Genomic DNA, 23,046 nt, shown 5'->3' with positions numbered 1-23,046 from the left:
CTTCTCGCACGGCTCGGAGCTCTTGACATTCGTTGGTGTTGTGGGTGTGGAGGTCGTGGTACACACAGTACCGACTGCCCTTGGAAGATTCGGGCTGATCTCTGCCCCACTTGATGTCTGGTTCTGCCGCGAGCACGGAAGCCCCCTTGCGCTTCACATCCTTGGCCTTGGGCTTCTTCTCTTCTGGGTCCGTGGCAGGCAGCTCGAGGAGGGAGAGACGCCCTTCTTCAGCCCTGGCGCACTTGGTTGCCAAGTTGAACAACTCCAAGGAAGTGCACAGGTCTTCATGCATCGCCAGCTCCTCCTTCATCTTGATGTCGCGCACGCCGTCGGAGAAGGCTGAGATGATGGCCTCCTCGGTCACCTTGGGAATCTTGAGGCGTGCATTGTTGAAGCGCTGGATGTACTTCTGCAGGGTCTCTCCGGGTTGTTGCTTGATGCGGCGCATGTCGCTCACGGCGGGTGGCCGGTCGCGAGTACCTTGGAAGTTGGCGATGAAGCGGGTGCACATCTCGTCCCAGGAGGAGATCGTGCCTGGAGCCAGGTTCAGGAGCCAGGTGCGGGCCCCGTCCTTGAGCGCCATGGGAAACCAGTTCGCCATGACCTTCTCGTCTCCGTTGGCAGCTTTGATGCCCATCTCATAGAGCTGGAGGAACTCCACAGGGTCGGCCGTGCCATCGTAACGAGGAGGCAGGTCTGGCTTGAACTTGCCGGGCCACGCGATGCTGTGTAGCTCGGTGGTGAAGGCACGGCAGCCTGCTATGGCCATGGGAGGCCTTGGGTGACGGAGAGCTTGGTCTTGCGTGTCCCCACGCGCTGCAGCTGGGAGCAGCGCGGGGTCTTGACGTGCGGGAGCAGGAACATGGTCGCGACGTGCTGGAGCAGGGAGCGCCCGGGCAGCTTCTTGCGGGCGAGGGACTTCTTGGCAGCTCTGCTCTTGCCGTGCTGGCACCTGACGGAGCGGGTTCCGCCCAGGGGCCACGCGCCTTGGAGCCATGGCACCTTCTTGAGGAGGAGGCGGCTGGGGCGCCGCCGGAGCTTCGTCGCCCGCGCGGGGCGGGGTGCGGTGCAGCGGAACAGACGGCGCAGGAGCGCCCCCTGCGGCGCGGACGAGATCGGTGACGCGGTCGAGCCATTCTTCGTAGACGTCGTCGATGGGACGGTAGTGCAGGAGCTCGTTTGCCGCGATGAGCGCAGCTCAAGCCTCCATGGGTGCGCGGAGCGCGCGGGACAAAGAACCAGCTGGGGTGAGCGAGGGAGTAGCGGTGCGGCTGTCTTGCCGCACGGACGGATGCTGAGACGACGCTTGCTGCTCGTACCCCGCCGGGTCGGTGGCGGCGTTGACGGCAGGTGACGGGGAACGGCGAGGACGCCCGCCGACAGGAGCCGTCTGGGAGACGCGGGAAGCGAGAGCGGCCCGGCGCTCGGCGCGGGCCCGACGAGCGTCAGACATGGACGCGATGGTCGGAGGAGAACGGGGTGGTGGAAGACGAATTCCGGTGCACCCCTACCTGGCGCGCCAAATGTTGGATTTCGGGTTCCGTCAGACCCTTGAGGTTCGAACACTGGGGTGCACGCGGAGATTTCGCCTTCTACCTACCTGCACCCCTCCGCCTCGCTAAGATCTAAGCTATGGAAAGAACAGCACAAGAGACACAGGGTTTATACTGGTTCGGGCCACCGTTGTGGTGTAATACCCTACTCCAGTGTGTGGTGTGGTGGATTGCCTCTTGGGCTGATGATGATGAGCAATACAAGGAAGAACAGCCTCGCGAGGGTCTGTTCTTGGCTGGTGGGATGAACTGCTAGGAGGAGTTCAGTCGCCCTTCTCTCTCTCTCCCTTCTCGATTCTTCCTCCGATTTCGATCCGATCTCCGATCTCCCCTGTGGGTGGCTAGTCCTATTTATAGGCAAAGGCCCTGGGACTCTTCTCAAATATTGAGCGGGAAGGGCGCCAACAATTGGCCATTTTGAAGGGGAACATCTGGTACACTTATCCTGACTAAAGTTGGTCCTCGCCTGTCAAAGGCTCTGGTGGTGACGCTGGCTTGGGCTCCACAATGACTTCCTCCCTGCCGTTGGGCCGGTCTTGGTCTCGTTGCACTGAAACGGGTGCCTTTGCTTGATGCTCTTGCCTGCGCTTGCTGCCTTTGCACCAAAGAGGAAAGGAGGACACTGCGCGGGCTGGAGCCCACCTGGCACCCTTGGTCGTCATGGCTTGCGTCACGGGCACCTCGTGAGGTACCCCGCCTTGATCTCTCCGCCTCCTCGCGAGCCAGCCTGATGAGGCCGTGCCTGAGGAAGCTCCGTGTCGTCCGCCCCGCGAGGCTTGGCCCCTCGCGAGGGTCTTGGGTATGTGTTGATGAAGATGGGCCGCGCTGGGCCCCCTTTTGAGCCACGCCGCAGGCCGCAGGCAGGCAAGTCTGGGGACCCCCGTTCCCAGAACGCCGACAACTTTGCATCTTTATCATAAAAATACCAAAATATTATCTTATCATATCTATCATATCTCACTTTCGTAAGTGACCGTGAAGGAATTGACAACCCCTTTATTGCGTTGGTTGCGAGGATTTTATTTGTTTGTGTAGGTGCGAGGGACTCGTGCGTGTCCTCCTACTGGATTGATACCTTGGTTCCCAAAAACTGAGGGAAATACTTATGCTACTTTGCTGCATCACCCTTTCCTCTTCAAGGGAAAACCAATGCAGTGCTCAAGAGGTAGCATTGTTGCAAATATGTAAAGCAACATTTAGTTTTTCGGCAAAGATTATGAACTAACCATATTCACAATAACATTTAGGTCTCACATTTACTCATATCAATGGCATAATCAACTAGCGGACAATAATAATAAATCTCGGATGACAACACTTTTTCAAAATAATCATGATATAATATAACAAAATGGTATCTCGCCAGTGTTGGGGAACGTAGTAATTTCAAAAAAATTCCTACGCACACGCAAGATCATGGTGATGCATAGCAACGAGAGGGGAGAGTGTTGTCTATGTACCCTCGTAGACCGGCAACGGAAGCGTTGACACAACATAGAGGAAGTAGTCGTACGTCTTCCCGATCCGACCGATCCAAGTACCGAACGTACGGCACCTCCGAGTTCTGCACACGTTCAACTCGGTGACGTCCCTTGAGCTCCGATCCAGCCGAGTGTTGAGGGAGAGTTTCGTGAGCACGACGGCGTGATGACCGTGATGATGTTCTACCGACGCAGGGCTTCGCCTAAGCACTGTTACAATATGACCGAGGTGGAATATGGTGGAAGGGGGCACCGCACACGGCTAAGGAACGATCACGAAGATCAACTTGTGTGTCATGGGGTGCCCCCTTGCCTCCGTATATAAAGGAGGGAGAGGGGGAGGTGCGGCCGGCCCTAGGGGTGTGCCTGGAGGAGTCCTACTCCCACCGGGAGTAGGACCCCCCCTCTTGCCTTGTTGGAGAAGGAAAGGGGAAGGGGGAAAGAGGAAAGGGGGGCGCCGCTCCCCCCTTCCTTGTCCTATTCGAACTAGGGGGGAGGGGGCGCGCGGCCTGCCCTGGCCGGCCCTCCTCTTCTGCCTTAGGGTCCATGTAGGCCCATTAACTCCCCCCCGGGGGGGGGGGTTCCGGTAACCCCCCGGTACTCCGGTAAAATCCCGATTTCACCCGGAACGTTTCCGATATCCAAATATAGGCTTCCAATATATCAATCTTTATTTCTCGACCATTTCGAGACTCCTCGTCATGTCCGTGATCACATCCGGGACTCCGAACAACCTTCGGTACATCAAAACACAAAAACCCTAATTACGATCGTCACCGAACTTTAAGAGTGCGGACCCTACGGGTTCGAGAACTATGTAGACATGACCGAGACACGTATTCGGTCAATAACCAAGAGAGGAACCTGGATGCTCATATTGGCTCCTACATATTCTATGAAGAAATTTATCGGTCAGACCGCATAACAACATACGTTGTTCCCTTTGTCATCGGTATGTTACTTGCCCGAGATTCGATCGTCGGTATTCCAATACCTAGTTCAATCTCGTTACCGGCAAGTCTCTTTACTCGTTCCGTAATACATCATCCCGCAACTAACTTATTAGTTGCAATGCTTGCAAGGCTTGAGTGATGTGCATTACCGAGAGGGCCCAGAGATACCTCTCCGACAATCAGAGTGACAAATCCTAATCTCGAAATACGCCAACCCAACAAGTACCTTCGGAGACACCTGTAGAGCACCTTTATAATCACCCAGTTACATTGTGACGTTTGGTAGCACACAAAGTGTTCCTCCGGTAAACGAGAGTTGCATAATATCATAGTCATAGGAACATGTATAAGTTATGAAGAAAGCAATAGCAACAAACTAAATGATCAAGTGCTAAGCTAACGGAATGGGTCAAGTCAATCACATCATTCTCCTAATGATGTGATCCTGTTAATCAAATGACAACTCATGTCTATGGCTAGGAAACATAACCATCTTTGATTAATGAGCTAGTCAAGTAGAGGCATACTAGTGACACTCTGTTTGTCTATGTATTCACACATGTATTATGTTTCCGGTTAATACAATTCTAGCATGAATAATAAACATTTATCCTGATATAAGGAAATAAATAATAACTTTATTATTGCCTCTAGGGCATATTTCCTTCAACCAGCCCTTTCTGAGACCGCAAAACATAAATGCAAAGCACCCATGAAGATCAAGGACTGACTAGACATTCTAATTCATGGCAAAAGAGATCTAGTCACACTCATACTCAATACCAATTAATAGAAAAGCATACAAATGATAGTGGTGCTCTCTAACTAGTGCTTTTTATAATAGGATGATTACTCAGCAATAAAAGTAAAAAGATAGGCCATTCGCAGAGGGAAGCAGGGATTTGCAGAGGTGCCAGAGCTCGAGATTTTAAAACAAAGATGAATATAATTTTGAGTGGTATGCTTTCATTGTCAACATAAAAACCAAGAGATCTCAGTATCTTCCATGCTAGATACATTATAGGCGGTTGCCAAACAGAATGGTAAAGTTTTTACTCCCCCTCCACCAACAAGCACACTCCACGGATGATCCAAAACAACGGGTATCATCCATACCAACAACAGTCCTGTGGGAGTTTTGTTTGAAATTATATTTTGATTTGATTTGAGCATGGAGCCGGGCATCCCGAATACCAGCCACTTTCTTGTGAATGAAAAGTGAATAAACACTCATCATGAGAATAACCCACCTAGCATGGAAGGTACTGACACTCCCTAGTCGCTACATGAGTGATTCGGGCATACAGAACAGATTATTATTTGAAGGTTTAGAGTTTGGCACATGCAAATTTACTTGGAACGACAGGTAGATACCGCATATAGGTAGGTATGGTGGACTCATATGGAACAACTTTGAGTTTATGGAAGTGGATGCACAAGCAGTATTCCCGCTTAGTACAAATGAAGGCTAGCAAAAAATTGAGGAGCCACCAACTAGAGAGCGACAACGGTCATAAACATGCATTGAGATTAACCAACATTCAGTGCAAGCATGAGTAGGATATAAATCACCATGAACATAAATATCATGGAGGCTATGCTGTTTTTGTTTCAAATACATCCGTGAACATGTGCCAAGTCAAGCCACTTGAATCATTCAAAGGAGGATACCATCCTATCATACTACATCACAACCATCTTAAAAGCATGTCATGAGTAACTATAATCTCTAATTGTCATTGCAAACATGTTTCATTCATAATGGGATGAATCAAGAATGATGAACTAATCATATTTACAAAAACAAAATAGTCCGAGTTCATACCAGCTTTTCTCCATCTCAATCATTTCATCATATGTCGTCATTATTGCCTTTCACTTGCACGACCGAACAGTGTGGATAATAATAAGAGTGCACGTGCATTGGACTAAGCTGGAATCTGCAAACATTTATTCAAAGGAGGAGACAAGGTAATATGGGCTCTTTGTTAGATCAACAATAATGCGTATGAGAGCCACTCAACATTTTCATCGTGGTCTTCTCCTCTCGACCCAAAGAAAAAGAAAATAATTTCAAAGAAACACACTTAAATATTTTTTGGAGTTTTTGTTTTTCTGAGGAAAGCAAAACAAGAACGAGAAAAACTATTTACACGGGAAAGCTCCCAACAAGCAAAAGAAGAACGAGAAATCTTTTTGGGTTTTCTTTTAATACTACTACTAAATAATCATGGAAAATAAAACTAAAAAGAAGCGACAACTATTTTTTTGGATTTTCTCAAAGTTTTTCAAACACACAAGAAGAAAGCAAGAAAAATAAACTAGCATGGATAATACAATGAAAAAGTATGTACACCGACAACTGAAATGAGTGAGTGAACATGAATGTAATGCCGGTGAGAGATACGTACTCCCCCAAGCTTAGGCTTTTGGCCTAAGTTGGTATAGGGCCATGGCTGGCCTGGTGGATATCCAAAGTTGTAGTCGGTGTTGTACTGGGACGCGGCAGCTACCGCTTGGAGAGCTGCCTCGTGGAGGCGAGCGGCCTCCCCTGCTCTCTTATACTGATCTGCCTCCTCTCTGGTTATGAAGTATCTTCATTTTACCTGATAGTCAAGAAGGCAGGAGCGGGAAGCGTAACATAGAAGACGCGTACCCTGTCAAAGATTACTCGGTACAGGAGGGCTGTTCGTTCCTCCCGAGAAACTAGTAGCATACCATAGCATTATAATCAAGGAAAGTAGGTGGTAATTCAATCTCATCCTCCCTTATGGGTACCCCAAGATAATTAGCTAAACGGGTGGCATAAATCCCACCAAAGAAATCTCCATCTTTGGCATTATGATGTAACCTCCTCGCAATAATGGCCCCCAAGTTATATCATTTCTCACCCATTACCGCACATTTGACGACACTGAGATCTGATGCACAAGGGTAGCTATGATCATGTTTACCATTAATGCATCTACCTATAAAGAGAGCAAAATAATGTATGACAGGAAAGTGAATGCTCCCTATGGTAGCTTGTGTAATATTTCTAGTTTCTACCATAGTGATGCTAGCAAGGAAATCATTATAATTAGTTTTACGAGGTTCACTATGAATGCCCCATTGTGGAATTTTGCATGCATCATGAAAATCTTCTAGGTCCATGGTAAATGATTTATCATAAAGATCAAACAGAACAGAATGATTATTGCGCTTAGATGTAAATTCAAATCTATGCACAAAGGAATTAGTGAGGTGATAGTACTGTTGGCACTTATCTAGCACGAAGTCCTCAAGGCCAGCATTTTGTACATACGCATCAACTCCTCCTTGAAACCTGCATGATCCATGAATTGATCCAGCGGCCACTCACAAGGTCGTACTAGAGCTTCCCTCGGTGGTTCAAGGTTCGATTCACGTATTGCGAGCCTTGGGGCTTGCTTCCACGAGGAACCACCTTGGTATATCTTCCTAAACATTTTTCTTCCTTTGAATTTTTTTTGAAATTTTTAGTGACTCAAAATAAAAGTGAACCAAACTCAATAGGATTGATAGAAACTACTCCCACAAGTGCCTAAAGGCTATATCATGCATCAAAACTACTTTGGACCTTATAATTTTGACATGCAAGATCAAGAACAAGGTCACCACAGTAGCAAAAAATTGCAATAAATAAAGCACTAGAACAAAAACTAATTGGACCATTAGAGGGGTCGCATACCGAAGAACAATCGCCCAAAATAGTTTTGTGAATGGAGCTTTGATCTAGGAGATCGAAAATGACAGCAAGATGAGCTAGAACACGGGTTTGAGCAATGGTGGGATTTTTTCTGGAGGAAGACAAAGTGGATGGGTGCTGGAGTAGGTGAGTGAAAGCACAAGTGCTCCCTGGGTGATTTTGGTAATTATTGTCAACATATCTCTTGTTGGACTAATATTTTCATCTAGTATATTACAGAAAGTTCAACAAAGGCGTGGCATGGACATGAGGATGTGGAACCCCTTCAAGGTGCTAAGAACAAAGATTGGCTAAAGCTCAAGACTCTTCATTTCTGTTTTAGTGGTCCAAGATCACATTGAGTCCATAGGAAAAGCCAATACTATTAAGAGGGTATAGGTGTTGCTTAATGGTCTACTTGCTCTAAGTGCTTAGTGATATGCTCCAAAACCCTCAACCACTTTCTCTATTCCAAATATGTCCTAAATCTAAAGTCAAACTCGACCCCACCGATTTGATCCGTCCAGTGCCACCGAGTTCACTTGACATAGCCACTGCCAGAAACCCTAATTAGTTCGGTCTCACTAATGGGATCTCGGTCTCACCGAGATGAGCTTGCAAACTCTCTTTTGCCTGTTGCAACTATTTCGGTCTCACCGAAATATGCAGTTGGCCCCACCGAGTTTGCTTGACCAATTCTCTATCTGCTTATTACTAAAATTGGTCTCACCGAGTTTGTGTAATCGGCCAAACCGAGATGAGGTTTTACCCTAACCCTAGCACATCAGTCCCACCGAGTTGATCATGTTGGTCCCACCGAAAAGCTTAACATTCACATTTTGACCTGAATCGGTCTCACCGAGTTCTTATATTCGGTCTGACCGAGTTAGCTCAAATGTGTGTAATGGTTAGATTTTGTGTGGAGGCTATATATACCCCTCTGACGGTGTCCTGGACTAGGGGGGTACTCAACACGTCATCTCCCGATCTGATAGATTGGGCCGAGGACCCCCGTGGCCGTATACTCATGGGCCAGTTCGGACAGCTGCCGCATACAAGGAATATTTCACGAGACTTGGCGATCAAGACAAGGACTTCTCCCCACCGGCGTATTCGGCTTGGACTCTTGTTATCCTAGGCCTCCGGTGCATTATATAAACCGAGGCCAGGCTAGTCGATAGATATACAATATATACATACAATCATACCATAGGCTAGCTTCTAGGGTTTAGCCTCCTTGATCTCGTGGTAGATCTACTCTTGTACTACCCATATTATCAATATTAATCAAGCAAGATGTAGGGTTTTACCTCCATCAAGAGGGCCCGAACCTGGGTAGAACATCATGTTCCCTGCCTCCTGTTACCATCCGGCCTAGATGCACAGTTCGGGACCCCCTACCCGAGATCCGCCGGTTTTGACACCAAGATTGGTGCTTTCATTGAGAGTTCCGCTGTGTGATCGACAAAAGGATCGATGGCTCGCCTGCAGATCAACTGCGACTTCGGCATCTTCGTCACCAGCTCGTCTGGTCACCTTGGTTCGACCAAGAACTGCGCCCCGTGTTCGGATCACCATGTTCGGACGAGGGCCTTCATCAAACATCAACTCCGATCTCTATCAAGATCACGGAGGAATCATTCAATGGAGCTCAGGGGCTCAATGTCAACATTGCCCTCAAGCGACTGTGCTGTTTTTTTGGACAGCGAACTTGTATCTGCCGCCACCACCTCCTCGAGTATCCCTTTGACGATCGCTTTGATGGAATTGTGCGGAATTGAGTCTATAACAACCCTGGAAATTTCGTCGAGTTCCGATGGAGGAATCTCTGGCAATCCACGATATACCGGAGCCCTATCAAATCTGGACGGGAATTTGGATGAGTTTAGGGCGTGTTGTCCAGCTTCTAGCTCGGACATCCTTTGGAAGATCCAACCGTTGATCGGCTGCGGAATTCCTATATCTACCAGCTCTCAAAATTTCAGCTCGATCCGACCGTCCAAACTCCGGGAACCTTCCGATTAGTGCATCACTTTTTGGATCTATTTTCTGTGTGAAAACGAATCCGACCCGAGTTCATCTTTTTTATGAACGGGATTTCGGACATCCCTTTTGAAGGAAGTTTTGTATGGGGTATTGTGTTTTGTTTCCGAACACATCCCATTAACTTTAAGATCTTTTGAACATGATCTTCAACATCATGTTGGTGTCAAACCAGTCCGGCAATATTACTCCACGGCTGCCGACCTGCGCTAGACACGGCGTCACTTTGTTGAGCCGAGCTCAGCTTCTTCGGATCATCATCTCGGCAAGCCGAACAAGAGTCCGGCATCGCGAAGGATAAATCATCACCAACATCGTCACCCCACGGATTACACAGAGCGGGCATATCGGCATCGCCGCACGGTCGCTTCATCAAGCCGGCATCGACCACGTCACGACCTGCATCGACAGGGCTGCACTATTGCTTCTTCAAGCTGGTGTCCATCACGCCGACCTACTTCGACTCATCGGCTGACATCGAGACTTTGACATCTCGGCTGGACCGGGGGCTTCGTCATCTCTTCATCAACCTACTCCGGACACTTCGGCGTCACTAGCCGACCAGCTCCGTCACGTTAGCTGGGCCAAGGGCTTTGCCTCGGCGAGCCAACCTTCACCAGCATTGCCATGCCGTCGTTTTATCGCCCATCAGGCAATGAGTGTGCGGAGCGAGTCCCAATTTTGGGAATCACCTTCCTTCGGATTGCTACAACAAATAAACCAGGTGCCGTTAATCCCAGTATTTTTTGCTTGTTTGGTTCATTTTTCCCAAGGAATTATTACTCTGGTTTGTCCATGATATGTACACAGGTCTATCAAATGGTGACCGCATTAACGACGGTCGCTGTAACATCCCAAAACTCTAAATTTTGGAATGTTATAATAAATAGATAGATCTGACTGATTGTTTGATTGATTGTCTGAAAGTGAGTGAATTCGAAACTTTTGAAAGTTAAATGAGAGGGAATAAAAGGACTTTCCCAAACTTTCATATTTGCTTTCTGCTCTCCGTGAATTCAAATACCTTTTCAAACACAAGACCCTTGAGCGAAGATGACATGACTTCTTCCATTTAAAAAATGAAAAGGGTGTTTGAAAAATAATTGAATTTCATTTGGAAATATTCCAATTCTGAAACTTTATGCGACTCAATGATTTTCACGAGAGAAGATAAAATGACTTCTTCAAATTATATGAAATATGAGTTGGGAGTTTCAAAGAATTAAATTCAAAGTTCTTTTGAATTTATTTTCAATTTGGAATGTTATACATTAGATCATCATGCATATCTTATTTTGTTGCATTTTGGTCGATCCTAGAAATTTCACGCAACTCAAGGACCTTCGGAGAGAGTTGGAGATTTCGTTATTTTCTTATTTGAGAGTTTTCTCGAATTGGAAAAGATGATCATTTGATTTATTTATTTCATCTTCAATTATTTTTCCGACGTAAAAAATATGAGAGAGGCAATAATATGACTTTCCCAAAATATAGGAAAAATGAAGATTTAATAAATAGATCAAATTTCGTTTGCCGGTGTTTGTTTGTTTTTCTTTGGATAGGGAAAAAAGCGCGTTTTCGAAAATTGCATTTTTGGTATGGAGAAAAGTTCATTTTGTTCGACTCATTTTTAGGAGTGGGGGAAAATTTACTTTTAGAATTTTGGAGCCCGTTTAGTTTTCTTTTTTGTTTTTTTCTGCGCGCGGAATCAGTTAAAAAAACTGGACCAAGGCCCAGCCGGGCCAAAGGCCCAAGCCAAGCCGCAGCCTCCCTGCGCGCAGCGCAGCGCCAGGCGCCAGGAGCGCCCCAGGCCGCCGCCTCTTGCTCTATGAATCCTAAAAGGATTCTAGGGTAGCCCCTCCCCTTTTTCCTTTGTTTCGTTTTTCTTCCAGGGCTCTTTTTCCTACTCTTTTTCCTATTCTATTTCTTGTCCCCTACCCCAAGTCTCCTCTCCCCTCCCCAATATAAATACCCCAACACCCCCCTCTAAACCCATCAAATCAAACCCCAAGCCCTCCACCGCGCCCTACACCGCCGCCGCGCCACCCCACACCCGCGCCGCCGCACCTTGCCCACGCCACCGCCGCCGCACCTTGCCCACGCCGCCGCCCTACGCCGCCGCCGCCGGAGCCCCTCGCCGGAGACCTCGCCGGAGGTAGCCCCGCGCCTCTCTTTTTCTTCCCCGCGGTTCGGTTCTTTTAAAAGAAACCGTTCCGATTTTCTTTTCCGGTTTTTCTCTCCGATTCTTCGTTTCGCTTTCTTCTCCGAAACCCTAGATCGGATTCGTTTCTTTTCCGATTTAGTTGCCTTTGGACCGTTCGCCGGACCGTTCGTCCTAACGAACGTGATCACCGGATTCTTCTAGGTTAACGAACGTCCGTTCGTTTAATCGTTCTTCTTTTTCTTCTCGTCGGATTAATTCCGCGATCGCGATCTCAGATCCGATCTTCGTTCTAGTTTATCTTCTCGCTCGTTTATCGGAATCAGGTGTTTCAAACGCCTGCAGTTTCATTTCAAAACCGCCGTTCCATCTAATCAACTTGAACAAGTTTTTGCTATGATAAAATTTGACCTAGTTTCAACTTGCTAGAACCGAGTTGTTTTCTTCCGCCGTTTGTTTTCCGTCGTTTGTTCGGTTCGTTCTTTCTTTGCAACCGGAGTTCTTAAATTGAACTTTCTGGTTCGTTCTCTTGTTCGAGTTTTACCTGTGGTTTAGATGAGTACTTATTGTGTGGTTACTATTGTTTGCTTACGATAGATTGACCGGAGTGTGATGAGTAGATCTATCAAGAGATTTTGAGTGCGAATCATCTTCCTCTACATTGCAGGCAAGTTCACACTTTGATCATACCTTTTCTACAACCCATGTTTTATTGCATTAGATCAATCCTCTCACATTGCATGATTAGGATCTAATTAAATTGTGGGATGGGAAGTAGATGAGGTAGTACCTATTACCTGTATTATTATGAGACCCTTGGGAGTTACTTCTACGTTTGCTTCTTATGCCATGCTATGCTAGTAGACGTGGATTGGGTGAGTGATATCCATGACAGATGTGAGTTGATAATTTAAATGGTTTATCTAAGGTGGCAACTTAAACACACATCTGGGTGGATTGAGGCACCTGATGTCTATCAGGACTTGCCTGTTTTTTTCCGGACCGCCACCCAGGCTCAAGGGGATCATAAGATCTTTCATGCTAGAAACTTCCGTGTGCAGCCACATGCTACTATGGGCTCTGGCATAGTTGATTAAGTCGTGCGAACTCTTATGGGGTGGACTAGAAGATGTAGGGGTTGTAGGTGGTACGGTCTACCCCACATGTAAGGTGCTAGCGCTTCTGAAAGACTATGTCTCGATCATCCGTTGCTCAAACACCATGTAGTGCGAGAAAACAAACGGAGGCGATCGAGTCATGTGGGGAAAAGTGCGCAAACCTCTCCAGAGTGTACAAACTAATCATGATTAGCCGTGTCCCCGGTTATGGACATCTTGAGTATCTAGTACTTGAATATCATGTGAATCTCAACATGTTACTTCTAATTAATGTTGTTGGGTTTTAATTATTTTTAATTGGGATTGAGAATGCTGTCAACCATTCTCAATGTTCAACAACCACCATGATAGTTAAATAAATTTATTCCTTTGCAGTAGGGAAAAATTGGCTTTACGCAAAAACCTTATAACCATAGAGCTTTTCCACCAGCCAAATATGCATGTAGTGATAGCCATTGTTCATTATTCTCTATGGTGTGAATTTGCCAGTACATTCAATGTACTGACCCGTTTCGGGCTGCAACGTCTTATGTTGCAGGTTTCTTACGACGAGTAAGTGATACGTTAGGGTTACGATTTCTACACTCAACTTTGCCGTTGGTGTTGATGGGTAACCACAACCTTGTTGCTTCCGCTATATTTGGATTGAGGTAATAGTATTTACGTTACTTTATACATGTGATTTACCTCTGTTATAAATCCTTCGAGTACTGTGTGTGTCAGCATACTGATCCAGGGATGACACATAAGCACAGAGACTTGATCCATTCGGGTCGGGTCGCTACAAGATGGTATCAGAGCACATGTTGACTGTAGGACGTGACCCTAGAAACTGGCAAGCCCATAGCAAAGATTTTCTCTACAACTTTCCCTTTCAAAAAGATCTTTTACCTCTCTTCCCTTCTGATCTTATTCAAAAATTCCCTTTAGTGAGACCATACCCCTTTCCCCTTTTGACCACACGAAGGATTCCACTGATGAGACCACTCCAAGAAGTACAGGATATCAGACAAGTAAGACCATTCGGAATGAAGAGGATTTTACCATACATTATGATAATGGAAACTACAACGGCTGAAGACCGAAGACTAGGAGAATTGAAGGCTCTGAAGAATCCCCAGATTTGTATGACCTAGGAAGGCTACCCTTTTGGAACTTGGCAGACTATGGAAGTTGTCAATACCCGAGATCAAGGTGTGTTGGAGAAAGACCAAAACATGGAGATTTGAGAACTCAAAGTTTTGTCAAGAAAACCCTAAGGCAGGAGATATCAACTATGGAATGATAACTCATGGGAATGACAAGAGCAGAAACACGGTTATCCGTGATGTCATCGCCCGCTGATGCTATTGTCACCATGCTGAGTTAAGGATGCATTTCTTCAGAATGGATTTGATGGTAGAAGGCTGATGGAGCACCTATTAGTAAGATGAAGTTTTAACCTTAGCCGGTGTATCACCAGGATCTGGAGTAGTACATCAAGAAGTTTAAGGTGGAGCTCCATGAAAGCATATTAGACAAGGAAGTATTTCATGAGGAACTCAGGACCCTGAAGATGAGAGTAGCCAAGCTGGAGGAGCTACAACCTCGAGATGCCGGAGAATTGTCAAGAACTGAAGGACAGTATGACCATGGTTCATGTGAAGGATGTTGAAACCAGAAGTTTGCAATGCAACTCTAGAATATTAAAGGACGTCACGAGAGCCTTTGCGTCAACAGAGATGATCTGGCAAAAGGATTTGAGAAAGACAAGCATGATCGGAAGAAGCCATTGGAGGCATGAACAAGGCTTGAAGAGTTTGGCGACGTTGACTTTAGAAGACCAAACCCCTTTTATATACCTACGTTAGATGCGACATTTGTGAGCTGTCATTTGTTTGATGTTTTTTGACAGCCACAACAAAAATCTGTCTTTTCAAAACTTTTGTTTGTATTGTGTGCATCCCTCTCTATCTATCTTATCTCACCCCAAACCCATGGACCTAATAGAGGATGAATGGAGATGAGCTTGTATTTTCGGGACCGATGAGTCAATTGGAGATGAACCGATGGATTCAGAACATGGAGGATCACATGGAGAATAACCCTATAGTTGGAAATGATATGACCCAGCATGCTCTTTAGTGCTTTGAAAAAGGTGCTGCTACTTGGTGGAGGATGTACCAAACCATCAATGGATGGCAAGGAGTAACCACTTGGAAAGAATTTAAGTTGACTCTGCCAAAGTCTCGGCTTGTTTCCCAGAAGTTGAAGCCTTATGGAAAGGATATGAAGAAACCTTGTGCATGCAAGATTTGTGGAGAAATAGGACACACCCATAAAGAACACAAGGATGAATGCCCTAATTGTGAAGGAAGTCACCCAGTTGTTGAATGCCCAACCAGGCAGATTACTTGTTTCTTGTGTGAAGGGACTACCCACTATCCTGCTCAGTGTCACATTTACCCCATGGTACAACGAACCATCCAGCAGAAGAAAGAAGAAATGAAAGGAGCCCTTATGGAAAGTTTAGAAGAACCTGTGATGAAGGAAGAGGTGGAGAACACACCCAAAGAGGAACCAATTAAACCCTGCACCAAGTCTTGCTATTCATGTGGAGAAGAAGGACACATCTCCCAGAATTGTTTGAATGGGGATTTAGTAAAATTCCCGACTGAGGAAGTAAAGTATGACCCACAGGAAATAGAAGCCCTGATTGGAATGGAAAAGTCCAGAAAGAGAAGTAGATTGGATTCCAGGAAGGATCTGAGTCATGTCACCTGTTATGGGTGCAAGGAGTCAGGGCACTACCACAACAATTGCCAAAAAAGGAAGCCAAGGACCCAAGTAGGCTATATAATCACAAGGAAACCTCGAATCTTCCCAGAAGTAATATGTTTTAGTTGTAATAAAGCAGGGCACTTTGCCAGAGATTGCCCGAAGGAGAAGGAGACTTGTGATAAGTAGTTGAGTTTGCAACAAAAGAAATGGAGTAGTAGAAGTGAGAACATTTTTTTTATATATATTGAGGTGTTGAGTTGAGGCATGTAATGGAAAAACAAGAGATTGTAATAATTTGAGAATCAATAAAGTTAGCAGTGTTGGTACTGATTTGGATTTTATGAGTTACTCTATGAGGAAAGATGTTGACCATTTTGAGGATATGAGAAATATGGTCTATAAAATATTGGAGCATTTTAAGGGTGGTAGTACCCTGTAAGAACCATTGACACCTAGAAAAGATAAGGATACTCCACTGAGTGGATTTCGGACAAAAATGAATACGAGTTTTGTCTCGATATGTGTGATGCCCCAAGAGTATGTGGGATGAAGTTGGAGACCGACAGTTGTTTGGACCAAATGTGATCAAGGAGTCAGAAGAGAATGTTAAGTTGATTCGAGATAGACTGAAGGTAGCTCAGTCCAGGCAGAAGAGTTATGTAGACTCAAAAACTCAAGGAGGTAGTCTATGACATTGGAGACAGAGCATGTCTTCATGTGTTCCCTCTGCGAGGAGTTAAACGAATTGGAGTTAAGGTAAAGTTAGCCCCGAGATTTGTAGGACCATACCGAGTTTTGGAGCATATGAGAGAAGTGGCCTACAAGTTTGAGTTACCCGAAGGACTATCAGGAGTTCAAGATGTGTTTCACGTTTCTCAGTTGAAGAAGTGCCATGCAGAGATGGCCAATATTCCCCTGTAAGGATGCTTGACCACGGAAAGGATAATGATGTTCCACGAAGTGGAACATGGACGTCATAAGTATAAGTTTTTATCTCGGTATGAGGGATACCCCACGCGGATGAAGAGATGAGTTACCATTGGATATAAAGGAGGTATGATGTTGGAAATATGGATCAATGGAAACTCCCTGATGAGTCTGAGCAAACATGTCCTAGTTTGGTGCCAATAGACGGAAGGAAGACAGTACAATTGGATGGATTTAAGAATACTAGGAAGTTGGAAGTTGGAACAATGATCAGTTGCCCGATGAAAGTTCAAGGACTACAAGTGATGAGATGGGCCATAACCCACATGCCCCAGGACCTGCCAAGAAGCAAGCACATTCTTGCTGAAGGAAAAACCCTGGAAGTGGATATACCTTTGTCGACAGACGATTTTATAGGAGTTTACGCAAAACCTGAGAGTTGTGAAGGAATGATAGATGTTTGTCTGGCTTGCAGAATCAATGGATTATTCCGAACTTGGTTCGTCGACAAGAGAAATTCTGCAATGCTTGTGAGGATGACCGAGTGTTAGAATGCAAGATTCGCTAAACCGTATACAGGGTAATGATTTGGGTGCGGGATGGATTGATCACCATACCGACTTACTCTTATTATTCGCCTTGCTATATGTAATGGTAAATCTGAGTGACTTGCCTATAGTAGAGAGACGACGATATTAAACCTTGTTAAACCTTAGAATGGTATAAGAATTTTTCCCTTGTACACGGCAGTTTTTTTGCCAATCGTTAGTTATACGGTGAGGATCAACCCAGACCCATTTCCTGCAGGAGAAACCATAAATGGTTGACCACCATGAGATATCGATAGTTGTTTAGTAATGGCGCCACACCCATCAGCTAAGAAGACCCAGTCTCGGAATAACCTTACCAAGAGGAAAGGACAAAAGAAATTGAGGAAAAAGGTTATGCCGTTACCGGAAGAGCTTAGAGGGGAAATTTTCTCGAGGATTTGAGAAGACCGACACTGTTAACAATATGGATGAAGTATATAAGTTTCGATGGAACAGTAACCATGCTTCTAAGGGTGGTAGCACCCCAGACACCGTGTGATGATCGATGGATTTGAGGAGACCCCCAAACCCTAACCTTTTCTTGCTAGCCTCTCCGAATCTCGAGGACGAGATTCATTCAAGGGTGGTAGGTTTGTAACATCCCAAAATTCTAAATTTTGGAATGTTATAATAAATAGATAGATTTGACTGATTGTTTGATTGATTGTCTGAAAGTGAGTGAATTCGAAACTTTTGAAAGTTAAATGAGAGGGAATAAAAGGACTTTCCCAAACTTTCATATTTGCTTTCTGCTCTCCGTGAATTCAAATACCTTTTCAAACACAAGACCCTTGAGCGAAGATGACATGACTTCTTCCATTTAAAAAATGAAAAGGGTGTTTGAAAAATAATTGAATTTCATTTGGAAATATTCCAATTCTGAAACTTTATGCGACTCAATGATTTTCACGAGAGAAGATAAAATGACTTCTTCAAATTATATGAAATATGAGTTGGGAGTTTCAAATAATTAAATTCAAAGTTCTTTTGAATTTATTTTCAATTTGGAATGTTATACATTAGATCATCATGCATATCTTATTTTCTTGCATTTTGGTCGATCCTAGAAATTTCACGCAACTCAAGGACCTTCGGAGAGAGTTGGAGATTTCGTTATTTTCTTATTTGAGAGTTTTCTCGAATTGGAAAAGAGGATCATTTGATTTATTTATTTCATCTTCAATTATTTTTCCGACGTAAAAAATATGAGAGAGGGAATAATATGACTTTCCCAAAATATAGGAAAAATGAAGATTTAATAAATAGATCAAATTTCGTTTGCCGGTGTTTGTTTGTTTTTCTTTGGATAGGGAAAAATGCGCGTTTTTGAAAATTGCATTTTTGGTCCGGAGAAAAGTTCATTTTGTTCGACTCATTTTTAGGAGTCGGGGAAAATTTACTTTTAGAATTTTGGAGCTCGTTTAGTTTTCTTTTTTGTTTTTTTTACGCGCGGAATCAGTTAAAAAAAAACTGGACCAAGGCCCAGCCGGGCCAAAGGCCCAAGCCAAGCCGCAGCCTCCCTGCGCGCAGCGCAGCGCCAGGCGCCAGGAGCGCCCCAGGCCGCCGCCTCTTGCTCTACGAATCCTAAAAGGATTCTAGGGTAGCCCCTCCCCTTTTTCCTTTGTTTCGTTTTTCTTCCAGGGCTCTTTTTCCTACTCTTTTTCCTATTCTATTTCTTGTCCCCTACCCCAAGTCTCCTCTCCCCTCCCCAATATAAATACCCCAACACCCCCCTCTAAACCCATCAAATCAAACCCCAAGCCCTCCACCGCGCCCTACACCGCCGCCGCGCCACCCCACACCCGCGCCGCCGCACCTTGCCCACGCCACCGCCGCCGCACCTTGCCCACGCCGCCGCCCTACGCCGCCGCCGCCGGAGCCCCTCGCCGGAGACCTCGCCGGAGGTAGCCCCGCGCCTCTCTTTTTCTTCCCCGCGGTTCGGTTCTTTTAAAAGAAACCGTTCCGATTTTCTTTTCCGGTTTTTCTCTCCGATTCTTCGTTTCGCTTTCTTCTCCGAAACCCTAGATCGGATTCGTTTCTTTTCCGATTTAGTTGCCTTTGGACCGTTCGCCGGACCGTTCGTCCTAACGAACGTGATCACCGGATTCTTCTAGGTTAACGAACGTCCGTTCGTTTAATCGTTCTTCTTTTTCTTCTCGTCGGATTAATTCCGCGATCGCGATCTCAGATCCGATCTTCGTTCTAGTTTATCTTCTCGCTCGTTTATCGGAATCAGGTGTTTCAAACGCCTGCAGTTTCATTTCAAAACCGCCGTTCCATCTAATCAACTTGAACAAGTTTTTGCTATGATAAAATTTGACCTAGTTTCAACTTGCTAGAACCGAGTTGTTTTCTTCCGCCGTTTGTTTTCCGTCGTTTGTTCGGTTCGTTCTTTCTTTGCAACCGGAGTTCTTAAATTGAACTTTCTGGTTCGTTCTCTTGTTCGAGTTTTACCTGTGGTTTAGATGAGTACTTATTGTGTGGTTACTATTGTTTGCTTACGATAGATTGACCGGAGTGTGATGAGTAGATCTATCAAGAGATTTTGAGTGCGAATCATCTTCCTCTACATTGCAGGCAAGTTCACACTTTGATCATACCTTTTCTACAACCCATGTTTTATTGCATTAGATCAATCCTCTCACATTGCATGATTAGGATCTAATTAAATTGTGGGATGGGAAGTAGATGAGGTAGTACCTATTACCTGTATTATTATGAAACCCTTGGGAGTTACTTCTACGTTTGCTTCTTATGCCATGCTATGCTAGTAGACGTGGATTGGGTGAGTGATATCCATGACAGATGTGAGTTGATAATTTAAATGGTTTATCTAAGGTGGCAACTTAAACACACATCTGGGTGGATTGAGGCACCTGATGTCTATCAGGACTTGCCTGTTTTTTTTCGGACCGCCACCCAGGCTCAAGGGGATCATAAGATCTTTCATGCTAGAAACTTCCGTGTGCAGCCACATGCTACTATGGGCTCTGGCATAGTTGATTAAGTCGTGCGAACTCTTATGGGGTGGACTAGAAGATGTAGGGGTTGTAGGTGGTACGGTCTACCCCACATGTAAGGTGCTAGCGCTTCTGAAAGACTATGTCTCGATCATCCGTTGCTCAAACACCATGTAGTGCGAGAAAACAAACGGAGGCGATCGAGTCATGTGGGGAAAAGTGCGCAAACCTCTCCAGAGTGTACAAACTAATCATGATTAGCCGTGTCCCCGGTTATGGACATCTTGAGTATCTAGTACTTGAATATCATGTGAATCTCAACATGTTACTTCTAATTAATGTTGTTGGGTTTTAATTATTTTTAATTGGGATTGAGAATGCTGTCAACCATTCTCAATGTTCAACAACCACCATGATAGTTAAATAAATTTATTCCTTTGCAGTAGGGAAAAATTGGCTTTACGCAAAAACCTTATAACCATAGAGCTTTTCCACCAGCCAAATATGCATGTAGTGATAGCCATTGTTCATTATTCTCTATGGTGTGAATTTGCCAGTACATTCAATGTACTGACCCGTTTCGGGCTGCAACGTCTTATGTTGCAGGTTTCTTACGACGAGTAAGTGATACGTTAGGGTTACGATTTCTACACTCAACTTTGCCGTTGGTGTTGATGGGTAACCACAACCTTGTTGCTTCCGCTATATTTGGATTGAGGTAATAGTATTTACGTTACTTTATACATGTGATTTACCTCTGTTATAAATCCTTCGAGTACTGTGTGTGTCAGCATACTGATCCAGGGATGACACATAAGCACAGAGACTTGATCCATTTGGGTCGGGTCGCTACAGTCGCGTGGTGGTTCGGTCAGTTTCCGTACATAGTCCAGCGAACGCCGCATCCGGAGCTCGGACCGACCTGTGAATTCAGGCTTTGCCACGCCTTTACTACATCACGCCGATGCCCTGCATCGACATTGACTTCGTCGCTAGGCCATATTTCTTCTATTCCTCACTTTGCATAAATTATTTATTATGCAACATTTTTTTAATTATCATTATTACTATTATCTCCGGTTTGCACTATTTTTTGTGCATAGGAAAATGATCCGGGGACTTCGGCGTCACTCTGCCGGTCTGCATTGACCGTGCTATGTCACCACTTCGGCGTGTCGAGCTCTCCGCTCCGCCACCTCGAGACCAGCTTGGGGGATGGAACCTTGCCCCGCATCTAGCTCGGACCGCGTCATCAATACCGAACACATTAACCAGCTAAGTCGCTTTCATGCTCAAAGCTTTAATTTCTAACTTGCGTTCGGTTCGACCAAGCATTATACTTTTTTGGAAAAAAGTTGCTTGTGAAAAATTTCCTTGTCCAAACTTTGTTTGTGACGCATAAATTCAAATACCCAATTCATTTGGGGGCTTCCTTCATGAAGCTTTTCCTCTTGCATATGATTATACTTGTACGGCTTCGTTCCTTGTTCGTGCATTACGCCACAATATGCACCATATTGACTTAAGCGATTTGCAAGCTGGGTTGCCTCGCTCCTGTGTTTACCCCTACATTCCTGATTGTTCGGCTAGGTTGTAAAGGGAGCACCTCTACGATTGTCACGATTGGGTCACCCGAGACGGACCTCAGACTGGGTGAAGCCGAAAGCTAGCGCTCTTATAGTTTTCAATGATGGTCGGCATACAACGGAACTCATGAGTACAAAAAATCTATTGCACAAGTCTCATAATAACAATGAGCGCCGAAGAAAGGTATCGGTGGGGGTACTATTTTCTTCGAAGATGCTTCTTACACTTTGCAGTAATATAGCATAAGTTCCTTGAGCGCGCTTTGTCTGTTACAGCCTTATGGCCTGATTGCCTGGTTATTGGAAACACCGTCGATATTCTCGACAGATGGAGTACATAACACTTTTCGGTCCTTGACCGAAGAGGGAGAAGCCAACGGTCGGTTAAGACGCGTTTAAAGTTTGGTTGAACATAGATATGATATAAGTACTTCGGTACATGGAATCATTCTTTTACTCAAGTCACTTGGGGGCTCTTAAGTTTATTTGAGCCGTTTTATAATAAGTGCTCTTCTTCTTAGTCGTTGCAAAGTTTTATTATTATTATTATTTATCACTCCTTTTTTCGACACGAGTGTGCGGTCACTAGCCGGGGAGCCTAATTTCTCTCTCAAAGCCGCTAGAGTTTAGTTTTCTAAACTGGCCTGATGAGAAGTACTCCACCCTCGGGATAGGAGGTTGAAGCCGTAGGCTGACCCGCTCGAAGTCTTGAGATAGGATGTATCATGTTAAAGCACGACAGAAGCACTTCTTTTTTCTAAGACCAATTTTCGGATTGGCACCGAACACTTGATCTTGTTCGGACGTCATGTTTTTACTGACGTTTCTTGGTTTTCCAAGCTTTTTGGCACTTAAACTATTTGTGCTTTTCCAGCATTAGTCTCGCAGTGCAACGCCGGACACCTTTAGGGATTCGGCAAAAATATTCTCAGATATTGCTATATATGCATCGGTTTTGAATTGTGTCTTCGGTCAATAGTTGGGTTGCCCGGCTCCTGCACTTGCTTCCTACGTTCCGTTTTGTTCGGCTAGGCGTGCAAAGGGAGAACCACTGCGATTGTGCTTCCAGCTCACATGGTTAAGCACCTCAGTGGAGAAAGCCGAAAACTGACTGTCACAATAAGCGTAAACTGGTCAGCGATCCAATGACTATGTTAAATGACGGGCCGTTCATAACATTGGCCGAAGTGTTTACGGCTTGACCCCGA

Source organism: Triticum urartu, chromosome 5 (assembly GCF_003073215.2).
Source record: "Triticum urartu cultivar G1812 chromosome 5, Tu2.1, whole genome shotgun sequence".
In the NCBI taxonomy this organism is placed as follows: Eukaryota; Viridiplantae; Streptophyta; class Magnoliopsida; order Poales; family Poaceae; genus Triticum; species Triticum urartu.
This window is presented reverse-complemented; position numbering follows the sequence as displayed.